General features: G+C 46.4%; 1 pseudogene; it reads right to left on the bottom strand.

The window, feature by feature from the left end:
- Positions 1-4,049: 4,049 nt before the first annotated feature.
- Positions 4,050-6,101, bottom strand: LOC145393719 (long-chain-fatty-acid--CoA ligase 4 pseudogene; annotated as a pseudogene).
- Between the last annotated feature and the right edge of the window lie 9,399 nt (positions 6,102-15,500).

Genomic DNA, 15,500 nt, shown 5'->3' on the forward strand with positions numbered 1-15,500 from the left:
GTACTTAGTCCAAGGAACGATCTACGAATGTATTTGAATCAGTCGCCATCTTTGTCCAAGGCATTAACAAATTGCTTCATCAGTCCAAGCTTGATATGGAGTGGTGGCAGAATTAATGGCTCGTTAATGATGTTCGCTGCTCCTACAGTCGTGTTTTCCCTTGAAGACCATGTCACTTTTTTCCAGTGATCTTGCTTTGCTCTGTCCCACAAGCAGATGAAACAGTCTGCTATCCCACAAGCAGATAAAACAGTCTGCCATCCCACAAGCACATGAAACAGTCTGCCATCCCACAAGCACATGAAACAGTCTGCCATCCCACAAGCAGATGAAACAGTCTGCCATCCCACAAGCACATGAAACAGTCTGCCATCCCACAAGCAGATAAAACAGTCTGCCATCTCACAAGCAGATAAAAGAGTCTGCCATTCCACAAGCACATGAAACAGTCTGCCATCCCACAAGCAGATAAAATAGTCTGCCATCCCACAAGCACATGAAACAGTCTGCCATTCCACAAGCACATGAAACAGTCTGCCATCCCACAAGCAGATAAAATAGTCTGCCATCCCACAAGCACATGAAACAGTCTGCCATCCCACAAGCACATGAAACAGTCTGCCATCCCACAAGCACATGAAACAGTCTGCCATCCCACAAGCACATGAAACAGTCTGCCATCCCACAAGCACATGAAACAGTCTGCCATCCCACAAGCACATGAAACAGTCTGCCATCCCACAAGCACATGAAACAGTCTGCTATCCCACAAGCACATGAAACAGTCTGCCATCCCACAAGCAGATGAAACAGTCTGCCATCCCACAAGCACATGAAACAGTCTGCCATCCCACAAGCAGATAAAACAGTCTGCCATCCCACAAGCACATGAAACAGTCTGCCATCCCACAAACACATGAAACAAGGGTACTTCGTGCATCCACTTTGCTGCCCAAGCAAGAAGTTCACCATCTTTAGGTCAACACAAATAGACCACTGGTGCCCATGATTGCACTGCTTCTGCAAGACCATTGTGATATTTTCATATTTTTCTTTAAGTTTTGTTGAGTGAGCAATTGCAAGAGATGCATAGCTGTTACCTTCGTGCAATAAAACACATTTAAAGCTTCTGCTGGAGCTGTCAATAAAAAGCCGCCAATCTTCTGGTCGATATTACATATAGGAGACGAAGTCTAGGAATGTCATTGCAGTATACAAGTTCCTCATCTTAGCTGAAGTAAGGAAGAAGTGCCTCCTCTCTTGTCCGATAAGCTGTTACTTTAGCTTCCGGTTTTAGATAGTTCCGGTTTTTTTCTTTTAGCCTGGATAGTAAAGTTTAAATGCTTGCTTTGATAGACTGTGGTCTCGTATCAGATCACTGAGCTCTTCTTGGGAAAACTATTTAAAAAGCTTCCTTCATATTCACTTCCACTGCCACCACCTGTGCTACGCTCCAAGTCCTGCATTTCTTCAAAATCTGACGAAGGAAGGTCGGTCACTGAGATAAACACTGGCATGGGAATGTCTTCGCTGTGTGGTACAGGTCAGCTTGCCAATTCCAAATCAGAATACTCCCACTTACTGGGGTACTATCATACTTTGAGGGGTATCCATTACCTAGAAAACTAGAGCCAGTTCGGCAAATCAGATGTCATTTTTGGAATCAGCGCCCACAAATTTCATGCAGATATCCTGGGCAACTGCGTAAAAATTTGTTTTCGTGGGCATGTATAATGAAATCCTTGTCCCCCTGTACTTGTATAGGACAGAGAGTAATGAAAGATATTTGTCTCCCTGCACTTGTATAGGGCAAAGAGTAATGAAAGATATCTGTCCCCTGTACTTGTATAGGGCAAAGAGTAATGAAAGATCTCTGTGCCCCTGTACTTGTACACGGCAAAGAGTACGGTAGTGAGAGATCTTTGCCCCCTATACTTGCATAGGGCAAAGTGTAGGCCTAAGGTAGTGAGAGATCTTTGTCCCCTTATACTTATATAGGGCAAAGAGTAGGCCTAAGGTAGTGAGATCTGTCTCCTTATACCTGTATAGGGCAAAGAGTACGGTAGTGAGAGATCTTTGCCCCCTTATACTTGTATAGGGCAGAGTAGGCCTACGGTAGTGAGAGATCTTTGCCCCCTTATACTTGTATAGGGCAAAGAGTAGACCTATGGTAGTGAGAGATCTTTGCTCCCTTGTACTTGTATAGGGCAGAGTAGGCCTACGGTAGTGAGAGATCTTTGGCCCCACTTGTATAGGGCAAAGAATAGGCCTATGGTAGTGAGAGATCTTTGCCCCTTTTATAATTATACAGGGCAAAGAGTAGGCCTATGGTAGTGAGAGATCTTTGGCCCCCTATACTTGTAAAAGGGGACAAAGAGTAGGCCTACGGTAGTGAGAGATCTTTGCCCCCTTATACTTGTATAGGGCAAAGAGTAGGCCTACGGTAGTGAGAGATCTTTGCCCCCTTATACTTGTATATGGCAAAGAGTAGGCCTATGGTAGTGAGAGATCTTTGCCCCCTTATACTTGTATATGGCAAAGAGTAGGCCTATGGTAGTGAGAGATCTTTGTCCCCCTACATTTGTATAAGGTAAAGAATGAGAGATCCTTGCCCTGAAATATAAGGCAAAGAGTAGGCTAATCACAGGAACTTTTTTCCCTATATACAGATAGGAGCAATGTTAGAGTCTCGCCCCGCTATATAGGGCAAAGAGAAATTACAGAGACTTTGTCCCCCTACATACAAAGGAGGGCAGTGAGAGATCCTTGCCCCTCTACATTGGTATAGGGCAGAGGGTAATAAGAGATCCTTGCCCCTCTACATTGGTATAGGGCAGAGGGTAATAAGAGATCCTTGCCCCTCTACATTCATATAGGGCAGAGGGTAATAAGAGATCCTTGCCCCTCTACATTCATATAGGGCAGAGGGTAATAAGAGATCCTTGCCCCTCTACATTGGTATAGGGCAGAGGGTAACAAGAGATCCTTGCCCCTCTACATTCGTATAGAGCAGAGGGCAGTGAGAGATCCTTGCCCCTCTACATTCGTATAGGGCAGAGGGTAATAAGAGATCCTTGCCCCTCTACATTGGTATAGGGCAGAGGGTAATAAGAGATCCTTGCCCCTCTACATTGGTATAGGGCAGAGGGTAATAAGAGATCCTTGCCCCTCTACATTGGTATAGGGCAGTGGGTAATAAGAGATCCTTGCCCCTCTACACTGGTATAAGGCAGAGGGTAATAAGAGATCCTTGCCCCTCTACAGTACATTGGTATAGGGCAGAGGGTAATGAGAGATCCTTGCCCCTCTACATTGGTATAGGGCAGAGGGTAATAAGAGATCCTTGCCCCTCTACACTAGTATAGGGCAGAGGGTAATAAGAGATCCTTGCCCCTCTACATTCATATAGGGCAGAGGGTAATAAGAGATCCTTGCCCTCAAGTATAGGACAAAGAGTAGGCTAATTACAGAGACTTTTTCCCCCTATATACAGAGGAGAGCAATGAGAGATGCTCGCCCCCTATATAGGACGGAAAGGTAGGTTCTCCTCCCTATATAGGACGGAAAGGTAGGTTCTCCTCCCTATATAGGACGGAAAGGTAGGTTCTCCTCCCTATATAGGACGGAAAGGTAGGTTCTCCTCCCTATATAGGACGGAAAGGTAGGTTCTCCTCCCTATATAGGAGAGAAAGGTAGGTTCTCCTCCCTATATAGGATGGAAAGGTAGGTTCTCCTCCCTATATAGGACGGAAAGGTAGGTTCTCCTCCCTATATAGGACGGAAAGGCAGGTTCTCCTCCCTATATAGGATGGAAAGGTAGGTTCTCCTCCCTATATAGGATGGAAAGGTAGGTTCTCCTCCCTATATAGGATGGAAAGGTAGGTTCTCCTCCCTATATAGAAGGGAAGGAAGGACTTTTACCCCTAACATAGAGGGGAGGGATGAACCCTATATAGACAAGATAGTTAGGCTATTACCCATATACACATGGGTAACTAGAGCCTCATCACCTTGATGGTGGCGCCCCTGGAGGCTACTCAGGGTGGCAATCATTTGCCTGCTCCAGCAGACAGCTGGTCCAGACTGGCGTACATTTCGTGCACGACGTCGGCGTAATAGTCGCCCAGCTGCTTCCGGCGTAGCTTGAGGGCCGCCGTCACCAGGCCAGTGTCAGGCGTCCATTCCTCGGTGGTGAGGCAGATGGCGGCAGGGATCTCCCAGCGGGTCAGGCCGCACTTCCTCCCGTGGCTCTGCAGCGTTGCAAGGAAGGCCTCAGTCACCCGCTGGTCCTGACACAGTTGGTCGATGGTCAGCGTGCCCTCCTGGATGCCCACCTCTGCGGCCACCTTCTGCAGGTACTGTGGCGGCGTCACCACCACGGCCACTGTGCTGGCCTTGGTGGAGTCGGCGAAGACGCAGATGTTTTCCACGCCAGGCATCGCCTTCAGAATGGACTCGGTGTTGCCCAGGGACACGTACTCGCCGTGTTTCAACTTCACCAAGTCCTTCATCCGATCGATAATCCTGACGCAGCCCAGAGAGTTCATCTCGCCGATGTCGCCCGTGCGGAACCACCTGACGCCGTCCTCCTCAAAGAAGGCGTCCTTTGTCTGGCGAGGCAGCCTGAAGTAGCCCTTGGCCACGACAGGACCGCCCACCACCAGTTCGCCACGAGGGTTGGGCTGGTCAGTGACCCGGTAGTCGCCCTCCTCCCAGTCCTGCAGGCGCAGCAGCACCCCCAGGTTGGGCCCGCCCGTCTGCCCCGTCACCACGTCATCCTCGTCCATCCCGCTGATGCAGGAGGCGGTCTCGGTGGCGCCGTAGCCCACCTGAAGAGACACGCCGAAGATGGCCCGGATGGCGTCGTGGGTTTGGGGTGCCAGTGGGGCGCCCCCCACCACCATCCGCCTCAGCTCGCCCCCTAACTCCTCCTGCACCTTCCGGAAGACGAGGGCGTTCACCAGGCGGGAGGCGAAGGGCACGTGGTCGAGCCAGGGCTTGGTCCTGACTGCCGTTTTGAAGACCAAACTTTGGACTCTGCCCTGCTGCTCCACCTTGGCATAGACCTGTTTCAGGATCCGGTCCAGGATGAGAGGCACAGCGTTCAGCACCGTAGGGCGGGCCACCTTTGCGTCCCCCTCGCAACCCTCCTTCACCTTGAGACTGGAGGAGGTGAGGGTGTATGGGGAAGAGTACAGGATGCCGACGCCTAGGGAGATGAGGGCTATCTCTGTGGCCAGCTCCATGATATGGGCCAGCGGGAGGAAGGCCATGTACCGGTCCTGTGGACCAATATTCATCTGGACCGAATACGCGATGACACTGGTCAAAATATTTGTGTGGGTCAGTTCCACGCCCTTGGGTGTACCAGTGGACCCTGAGGTGTACATGAGTATGGCAATGTCGTCCGCCTGAGGCTTTGGTGCCTCTATGGGGGTCGCCAGCCGCTGCACCTTCAGGAGGTCCTTGAAGGGCACCACTTGGACTCGCTGAGGCAGCCCAGACAGGCTGCCAACTCCTTCTAGTTGATCTTCCATGACAACCACGGTTTTCACGCGACGGCACTGGCCCAGTATACCCTTGAGCCGCGGTAGAAGCTGGTGAGTAGTGAACACGCACGACACCTGCGTCTCCATAATGCCATGACGGATGCCTTCGTCAGGCAGGGTGGTGTAGAGCGTGGCTACGGTGACGCGATGCTGCATGCACGCCAGTGCCGCCACCAGCCACTCCGCCCGCGTCTCGGCGAAGAAGGCCACCCTGTCAAAGGGCCTCACCCCCAGCTGCCTAATTCCCTGGCCGGCCCTGGTAACCATCTGTTGCACCTGCAGGTAATTCAGCCAGGTGTATTCCCCAAGCACCAGCTTCTCTAGCCTGACGCCGTCGCCGCTGTCCACCCACTCCCTGGCCAGCAGCGTCCGCGTGGCCATGCACGGCTTGTCGCCGTGCCGCTGGGCGCCGAAGCTGATGGCGTCGCCGAGGGAGGTGACGTTGGCCTGACGGAAGAGCGGCGCCAGGCGGGAGTCGAGGGGGTAGGGCGCCCCGGAGGGCGTGGCCTTCACATACCAACCTTGTTTTGTCTGCACTGCGCGTACTGTCATTTTCTTTGTTTTAGTTTTTCTTTTTATGCTTTTAATTCTTGCGATCAGAAGGACTATATGCTTATGATGACGATGATGATCATGATGATAATGATGGTAAAGGCGATGATGATGATGATGATGATGATGATGATGATGATGATGATGATGGTGGTGGTGGTGGTGGTGGTGGTGGTGGTGGTGGTGGTGGTGGTGGGGGTGGCGATGGTGATGACGAAAAGTAACGGCTCAAGATCTAAAAGGCTGTAGGCTGTGGGTGGCATGAAGTGACCAAGGCGTTTCCTGAAAGACAAACTTCTGAGAGAGAGAGAGAGAGAGAGAGAGTTCCATATAGAACTACCAATTCCTTCTCTAACCTAATCTAATACAGCATAAGTTAGAACCTATCGCATTTTACCTTCAGATATCCCGTAACACGACTTCCACTGTGACTCATTCTATATATTACAAATCAGTATCCTCTCATATGTTACTGGTACAAACCTCGTGGATATTAAAACCATCTAACATCATACAATACAATGTTTACGTGTGGTATGCAAAGTAAATCGCCAAGGAAGAGGTGTTAGGCAGCTCTCCACACCCCTTGGACAACTCCCTCTATTCAGTTCTATCCTAAAGTGACCTGTCTAAGCTGACCCTATCCCAACCTGACCCAGACTAACCCAGAATAAACTCATTTCATCCTAACCTGACATAATTTCCTAATTTCGTCTGACCTAAGTGAATTTGTGACTGAATACACAATTGGACAAGCCAGGAAGAACAGTGAGTGCTGAAGAGAACAGCCAACTTTTAAAAGAGAGAGAAAGGAGTTGAGGAGAGGGCGAGGGGGAAGCATTGAGGCAGGGGAAGGGAACGGGAGGGGGAGAAAGGGAAAGGGGAAGGGAAGGGAGAAAGAGGGGGGGGGAGAGAGAGAGACACGAAGGAAAGGGGAAAGAGAGAAAGGAATGAGAAGAAAGAGAGCTGATAGTTAAATAATAAGAGAGAGAGAGAGAGAGAGAGAGAGATTTCCAAATACTTGAAGACAGTGTAAATTGATTATATATATATATATATATATATATATATATATATATATATATATATATATATATATATATATATATATGTGACTTTTCTGATCTACTAAATGACCCGCCGGCATGTCATAAAAGTACCCCCGCTAATACCAGTACACCAGTCCTGTATGAGACAGCCCTAGCATGTATTCAATATGGATGGTGGGTGTTAGCGCCGAAGTGGTGACACATGGAGATGTAGGAGGACTACTGGGACTTGCTGATATATATATATATATATATATATATATATATATATATATAGATATACAGTATATATATATATATATATATATATATATATATATATATATATATATATATATATATATATATATATATATATATATATATATATATAAAGAGAGAGAGAGAGAGAGAGACGGATAGATAGATATGTATGTATACACAGTTTAGAGAGAGAGAGAGAGAGAGAGAGAGAGAGGCTGGGACAATAAAGAGAGGATTAGGGCAAAAAAAAAAGAGTGCCAGTGTGTTTTTTCTGGATCACTGGTGATTGACACACCCTGTTAATATGTGTGTGTGTGTGTGTGTGTGTGTGTGTGTGTGTGTGTGTGTGTGTGTGTGTGTGTGTGTGTGTGTGTGTGTGTGTGTGTGTGTGTTATTTTAATCCTGGAAAGTGTTAGTATTTCTTTGACAATTTTAGTTTGAATTAAACAGGAGAGCTGTAACACACACACACACACACACACACACACATTCATTAAAAGAGTGCGTCAATCACCAGCGACCCAGAAAAAACACAGTGGCACGTTTTTTTTGTCCTAATCCTCTCCGTGCCGGAGGGGCTCGGGGACGAGTATTGTTTTCACTGGTTTGTCTGTTTGTTTGTCTGTTTGTCTGTTAGCAACTTTACGCGAAAACCACCGGTACGATATTGACTAAAATTACAGGGATGATGGGTATGACCTTTTGATCGCCTGATTAAATTTTGGGCCAAATTCGGCCACGGCCCAGGGTGTAGCCCCAACTAAGGTAAAAAAATAAAATAAAAGTGTAAACAAAACTCGCTTTTTAGCCTTAACTCCTTTTAAATTCATCATATCGACATGAAACCCAAACCTAAATGTCTATCTATCTATCTATAGCCCGACGCCCTAATCCCGCAAAGGGTGGCCGCAGACAAAACGCCTCCAAGTCACTCTGTCACCCACCATTCGACTACCCTCCCCCCAACTCACCCCCCCCTCCCTCATATACCTCTCAACTCCATCCCTCCACCTCATCCTCGGTCTACCCCTCCCTCTCCCTCCCTCCACCTCACCTACATACACCCTCTTAGTCAATCTTTCATTCTCCATTCTCTCCACATGTCCAAACCTAAATGTGCATCTTGCAAAACTGCGTTCTATAACATGCCTCATTACATCAGAGGGGTTATCCCCCACTTAGCGGTAGGGGGGTCAATGTCAGGTGGGTCGGGCCAAAAATTTCGCCTGGGCATAAAATCGTCAATTTTCACCCGATTCACTCCAAATCTGATATGCGACATCTTTGACTAGGTATCCTGTTGTGTTTATACGTCAGCACTAAAATGGCTACTGGGGACGGGTTTGCTGTGCCTTGGCACCGCATCTTATTTCTTCTGGTTTACATGATTCTAGATCTTGAACTGAGAATTTTTTTTTTTACCTGTATGTGTGTGTGTGTGTGTGTGTGTGTGTGTGTGTGTGTGTGTGTGTGTGTGTGTGTGTGTGTGTGTGTGTGTGTGTGTGTGTGTGTGTGTGTGTGTGTTTCAGGCTGTGACCGAAAATGTTTCAATACTCTCTCTCTCTCTCTCTCTCTCTCTCTGGCCATCTTAAAGAAGCACTCCAGCTCCTTCAGTTCCACGACCTATTGCAGGTCATTTTAGCGCAGTTGCAGAAAATGTAGCGACTGCCTCCCGACTCATTAGCCCTTAGACAATGTTGACCACCAAGAGGCCAAACACCTGGTAATCCTGGTATTGATGGACACCCTGCATCACGACAGACATGAGACCATTGACCACTAACCCGCTCATGCTGGGAATAATCTAGCAGGCCTAATTTATTCCAGCTGTCAGACGATTTTATGTAGCTGATGTGGGAGCTTCAGCGATCCTAGTAACTAATAATAATAATAATGATCTTTGGTCATGTGGAGAAGACATTAACCCCTTGCATTTGAGTCATTAATTTACTCCTACTGCAACCAGACGATTTTATGCAGCTTAGAAAAGGCAACTCTTAAGGAAGGGGTTTTGGCCTAAATTGCCAGGTCGCCATCTTAATTGCCGAGGTGTAACAATAAACTAAAACTGGAATATGATGCTAGTCACGAAGAAGTGCTATGGAAAGGGTGCAGAGCCGTAGTATTGTCTTATTCTGCCACTGAGCTACGTGAAATAGAGCTGCAAGAGGACGAAAATCTGGCCAAGTTAAAGTGAGAAGACTGTAGTGCTGTATCCAACCCTTCCAGTTCTTAAAGTCTGTCCAAAATCTGAATAAAATCGTCAGGAGAAGGTAAGAATGAGGTGAGAAAGACGACTGACTGCACTAACCCTTTCAGCATGGGGACGTTCATTTTCTCTTTATTCTTGCTACCTTCAGACGATTTTATTCACCTATCGAGGGGCCTTTGGTGGTGATCAGGGGCTTAGAAATGGTCTAGTCTAAATTAACTCTTGGTAGCGCAATGTTGGTGCTTTGGAGGGACGCCTTTTTGTTGTGGCACCGATATAGCGGGGTGGATCCACTGCCTGATCATGCAAGTGTCCCTCAGGTACTTCCCTATCCCCACAAAAAAGGATGGTGGACTGCAGAGGGACAACTAAGTCTGCAGTCCACTGGGTTTACATTCAGATGATCCCGGGGTTGCTACTACTACTACTACTTCTGCTGCTACTACTACTATTACTCCTGCTACTACTACTACTACTACTACTACTATTGCTGCGCTACAGTTACTACTACTACTACAAATTCTACTCTTACTACTACTGCTACCACTACCGCTACTACAACTACTACTACAACAAACGCCTCTCCTGAAGATGAACAAAATCGTCAGCCAATAGGGTGACGTAAATAGCATCATCATAATTATCTTAACCGCTTCAACCCGATGACCTATTTTATACCTCATCCTTACTACCCTCAGACGACAATTAGATAGATAGATAGATAGAAGTACTGTAGGGGTTCTTGAAGTCTGTATTTACCCCCTTCTGTAAGCTAAATGAAATCGTCTGGAGCAGGGGTGGCAAATCACTTCCCCCCAAACTTCACCTTACAGCAGTTCATGTCCAACTGATACGGATTTTCTTTTTTAAATGGAAGAAGGACACCTGTAATCTGCTGTATGGATTTTCTTGTTTACTTTGTTTTTCCTTCCTCTGTTTATCTTCCGTAAAAAAAAAAAAGAAAAAGAAAGAAAAGGAAAGAAAACGAAGGGTTTGGCTTCTCTTCTTGGGGGAAACTTGGATATTTCGGTGGAGGAAGAAACAGATAAAACCTAAAACGGTAAATATCAGCTTTTTATGTGTTTTTCGCTATAGATTTGATATGTTTTATGGCCAAATGTGTGTGTGTGTGTGTGTGTGTGTGTGTGTGTGTGTGTGTGTGTGTGTGTGTGTGTGTGTGTGTGTGTGTGTGTGTGTGTGTGTGTGTGTGTGTGTGTGTGTGTGCATTTTAAGAGTGAGGTCAGAATTTTGGTACACAGAATATCAAGCTACATAAAAGCCCAGAATCTGCAAAACATTCCAAAAACTTGCAAAAAATCTCCATAATACGTCTATTTCTCTTGCCGTTCCGAGTCAAAAAGCACCACGAAATAGAAGTGAATAACTCAAGAATGTAGGGTTATTCAAGGCATCTCACAAGGAAGGGAGGGGACGGGGGAGAGAATGGCCCTTTTTGGGAGTTGGGGGGGGGAAGGGAATAGCACCATTTGGGAGTTGGGGGGGGTGAGGAATCACCAAAAATTTTCCCTTATATATGGAGAGTGACCAGGAAAAGTTTTGTAATCTGATGCAGTCCCAAGAATTGAAAGGAATACAGCGTCACGGTATCGAGGATGTTAAGAAGAATATGGGTAGTAAGGGTGATATTGGAGTGCCGTGTTCCCTTCCGCCTCCTTCTCACTCCCTATCCATGTGTAAATGTGGGGAATGTAAATGTGGGGGTGTGCAGAGCGGTGGTGCCTACGTAATGTGTTGTGCAGGGGTGTGATGCTGAGATGGGAGGGTCATATCACCACCAGGACTAATATAATACCATCCACCACGACGGTAAACAGACAAAGACAAACCCAGCTGTTCCAATAAATAGATAGGTAGATTGATAGATAGACTGATACACGGATAGATAGACTGACTGATAGACCGATATATGGACAGATAAACAGATTAATTGACAGATAGATATAAGTTTGGTTTTCACACTTTTCGTCTATCCTTGTCTCTTATTTATAGAACAGCTGCATTAATTATAACCTACCACATAACAAACAGCCTAGAAAGAACTAATAGGGCTGTTGCTGTCTGCTTTCTTCTGTACTCCTTTGTATACTTTCTTAGTCTCGTTGCGTTTAATTTTAGACAAGACGTAAATTGCTTTCTTATGTATGATAGCGTGTCTTCCTGTATACTTCCTTTGCTTTCTTCATCCTTCACTTCCCTCCCTTCCTCCCTTATCCTTCACTTCCCCCTTCCTTTCTCCCTTATCCTTCACTTCCCTCTTCCTTCTTCCCTTATCCTTCACTTCCCTTCCTTCCTCCCTTATCCTTCACTTCCCTCCTTTCCTCCCTTATCTTTTACTTCCCTCCCTTCCTCCCTTATCCTTCACTTTCCTCCCTTCCTCCCTTATCCTTCACTTCCCTCCCTTCCTCCCTTATCCTTCACTTCCCTTCCTTTCTCCCTTATCCTTCACTTCCCCCTTCCTTCTTCCCTTATCCTTCACTTCCCTCCCTTCCTCCCTTATCCTTCACTTCCCTCCCTTCCTCCCTTATCCTTCACTTCCCTCCTTTCCTCCCTTATCTTTTACTTCCCTCCCTTTCTCCCTTATCCTTCATTTTCTCTCCATCCTCCCTTATCCTTCGCTTCCCTCCTTTCCTCCCTTATCCTTCACTTTTCCCCCTGCCTCCCATATCTTTCCTTCTCCTTCATTCCTTAACTTTCACTTCAAATCTCCCTTCATCCACCTCCTTGTCTCTTTCACCTTCCTTCCCATATACACTTCCTTATTCATCCTTCTTCCTTTCCCATATCCTTCCTCCCTCCCTCCTTCCTTTATCCTCCCTCCTCCCCTCCTTCCCTTATCCTACCTCCTTGCCTCCCCTTCTCTTTCCTTCTCTCCTTCCTTCTTCCTTCCTCCCTCCATTCCTCACCTCTTTCCTCCTCCAAATACTGTGTTGAAGATTAAATTTGCAACTCATCACCTCAAGCCTCTCTTACCTTCACATGCCTTCCTCCCTCCCTCTTTTTTCTCTCCTTCTCTCCTCTCTTTCCCTCCTTCTCTCCCTCCCCTCTCTTTTCCACCTTCTCTCGCTCTCCTAGTGCTCCTCCTCCCCTCTTTCCCTCCTCCTCTCCTTTCCTCTTATCCTTCTCCTACCTTTTCAGCCTTTTCTTCCTCTCCTTTCTCTCTTTCCCTCTCTCTCTCTCTCTCTCTCTCTCTCTCTCTCTCTCTCTCTTTCCTTCTCCTCCTCTCCTCTCCTCTCCTTCCCTGTTCTCACTCTTCCTCCTCTCCCTCTCCTCTCTTCCTTTATTCCTTACTATCCCTTTTCATCCGTCCTTCTTTCCCTTTCCTCTCTCTCTCTCTCTCTCTCTCTCTCTCTCTTTCATTCCATGCTATCCCCTCTTTTTACCCAACTCTCTCGCTCTCTGTTATTTGTTATTCTCTCTCTTTCTCTCTCTCTCTCTCTCTCTCTCTCTCTCTACCAAACCCCTTCAAGTTTTAATACGTTTTCGCCCCAAGAATTTCAAGACAAAAAAAAAAAAAAGAGAGAGAGAAAAAAAAAAAAGATTAGAAGATTTTTCCCAATTAATTTTTTCACAATATTTTCCTGACCCATTTTCCTATTAACCCCTTCAGGCCGATGACGTATTGATTTATTTGTTTGTTTGTTTGTCTGCTAATTTCAGAGGCTGTTTTTTTTTTTCTTGGGATTTTTCGAACTGGAGGAGTGAGATGGAATTTTGGATTTTGGGTTTTCGTGACCTCTGTTCCTTGGCGATTTATTCTGCGTATGACACCGAAGCGTTCTCTTGTTTTCTTGTTCGTATTTGACAGGGCGACATGTAGGCGATTTGTCTATGGCCAGACCTTACGGGATTAAGGCGTCTGGCAAGAGATAGATAGATAGATAGATTCTCTTGGTTTTATATAACGTTTTAATATCGACATAAATAACAGAGAGAGGATATTGGAGTCTAAAAGAAAGAATAAATCGCTTAGGAAAAGGTGTAAAGGTATCCCCAATTTTAGTCAGAGCTTCTTTGTCCCCTTCGGCCTGGTGACGCATTTCCTAGTTTATTGTTTTTATTTTTTTACTGGACGATTTATTGAAGGGATTTTTTTTACTGGGGAGGTTATTGCTTTACTGGAGAGGTTATTGCTTTACTGGAGAGGTTATTGCTTTACTGGGGAGGTTATTGCTTTACTGGGGAGGTTATTGCTTTACTGGAGAGGTTATTGCTTTACTGGGGAGGTTATTGCTTTACTGGGGAGGTTATTGCTTTACTGGGGAGGTTATTGCTTTACTGGGGAGGTTATTGCTTTACTGGAGAGGTTATTGCTTTGCTGGAGAGGTTACTTCTTTGCTGGGGAGGTTATTGCTTTAATGTATTCTTTCACTGCTACAGCTGAATTAGAGTTTACCTGTTACCTGTGCGAAAGGTCTTTGATGAGCCGATTAACCGTGTAGCGCTGGCACGACCAAGGTGAACACGACGACACTGGGCTGAAGGTTAAATTACTCCCTGGAAAATAATAAAAACAATATAATCAGTTCAATGACATGGTTTGACTTATAGTGTTGATACTACTAGATGATTTGACTCGGCTCAGGGGCAGGGGGGACGTCTCTTCTGGTGACAGGATTAATGGAGAGTGTAAAGAGACGGGGAGAGAGATGAATAGATAGATGGATATAAAAAGCAGCTGTGTGTGTGTGTGTGTGTGTGTGTGTGTGTGTGTGTGTGTGTGTGTGTGTGTGTGTGTGTGTGTGTGTGTGCAGGAGAAATTTTATGAAGACAGGTAATGATCGCTGTTGACAGGGAGAGAGAGAGAGAGAGAGAGAGACAGACAGACAGAGAGACAGACAGACAGACAGACAGACACAGAGTTTTGTAATAACATTTCCATCATAACTCACAGAATAACAACTATAGTAAAATACACTCAAACACACAAACTTTCTCTCTCTCTCTCTCTCTCTCTCTCTCTCTCTCTCTCTCTCTCTCTCTCTCTCTCTCACACACACACACACACACACACAGTAAACAAAAGTCGTGTCTGGTGAAGCACTTTCCGGCCTAACAATTTCTCTGTGCCGCGCGACCCCCAAATTGTTACTGCATCCTTGGAGGGAGGGAAGGAAAGACAGGAGGGAAGGAGAGAAGGAGGAAAGGAGGGAAGGAGAGACAGGAGGGAAGGAGGAAGGAAGGAAAGTTAAGAGAAGGGAAAGACTGGAAGGAAGGAGGGAGGGACAGAGTTTGTGAGGGAAAGAGGGAAGGAAGGAGGGAGAGTAAGAGGATGAAGGAAAGGAGAGACAGGAGGGAAGGAGGAAGAAAGGAAAGTTACGAGGAGGGAAAGACTGGAAGGAAGGAGTGAGGAAAGGAGAGTGAGGGGATGAAGGAAGGAGAGACAGGAGGGAAGGAGAGACAGGAGGGAAGGAGGAAGGAAGGAAAGTTAAGAGGAGGGAAAGACTGGAAGGAAGGAAGAAGGGAGAGTTTGTGAGGGAAGGAGGCAAGGAGTGAGGGAGAGTCAGAGGATGAAGGAGAGACTAGACGGAAAGAAGGAGGGCAGAAGACTTAGTGAAGGAAGGAGAGTTCGAGGATGAAGGAAAGACAGGAGGGAAGAAGGAAAGTAGAGTTAGGGAAGGAGGGAAGTAGTGTTAAAAGATGAAGGAAGGAGAGAGAAGGATGAAGGTGAGGAGGTAGGAAGGAGAATTAAAGGAGGAAGGAGTGAAAAGAAGGAAAGGAGGAGAGTTAGTGAGAGAATAAGGGATGGAGAGTTAAAGGATGAAGGAAGGCGAGAGGAGAGAGGGAAGGAGGGAGGAAGGACAACTACGATGGAGGAAAAGACAAGAATGAAGGAAGGAGGGAAAGACAGGATAGAAGGATGGAAGGAAAGCGGTA

The sequence above is a fragment of the Coenobita brevimanus genome, chromosome 25 (assembly GCF_032717465.1).
Source record: "Coenobita brevimanus isolate Jiangsu-jjx chromosome 25, ASM3271746v2, whole genome shotgun sequence".
Classification (NCBI taxonomy): domain Eukaryota; kingdom Metazoa; phylum Arthropoda; class Malacostraca; order Decapoda; family Coenobitidae; genus Coenobita; species Coenobita brevimanus.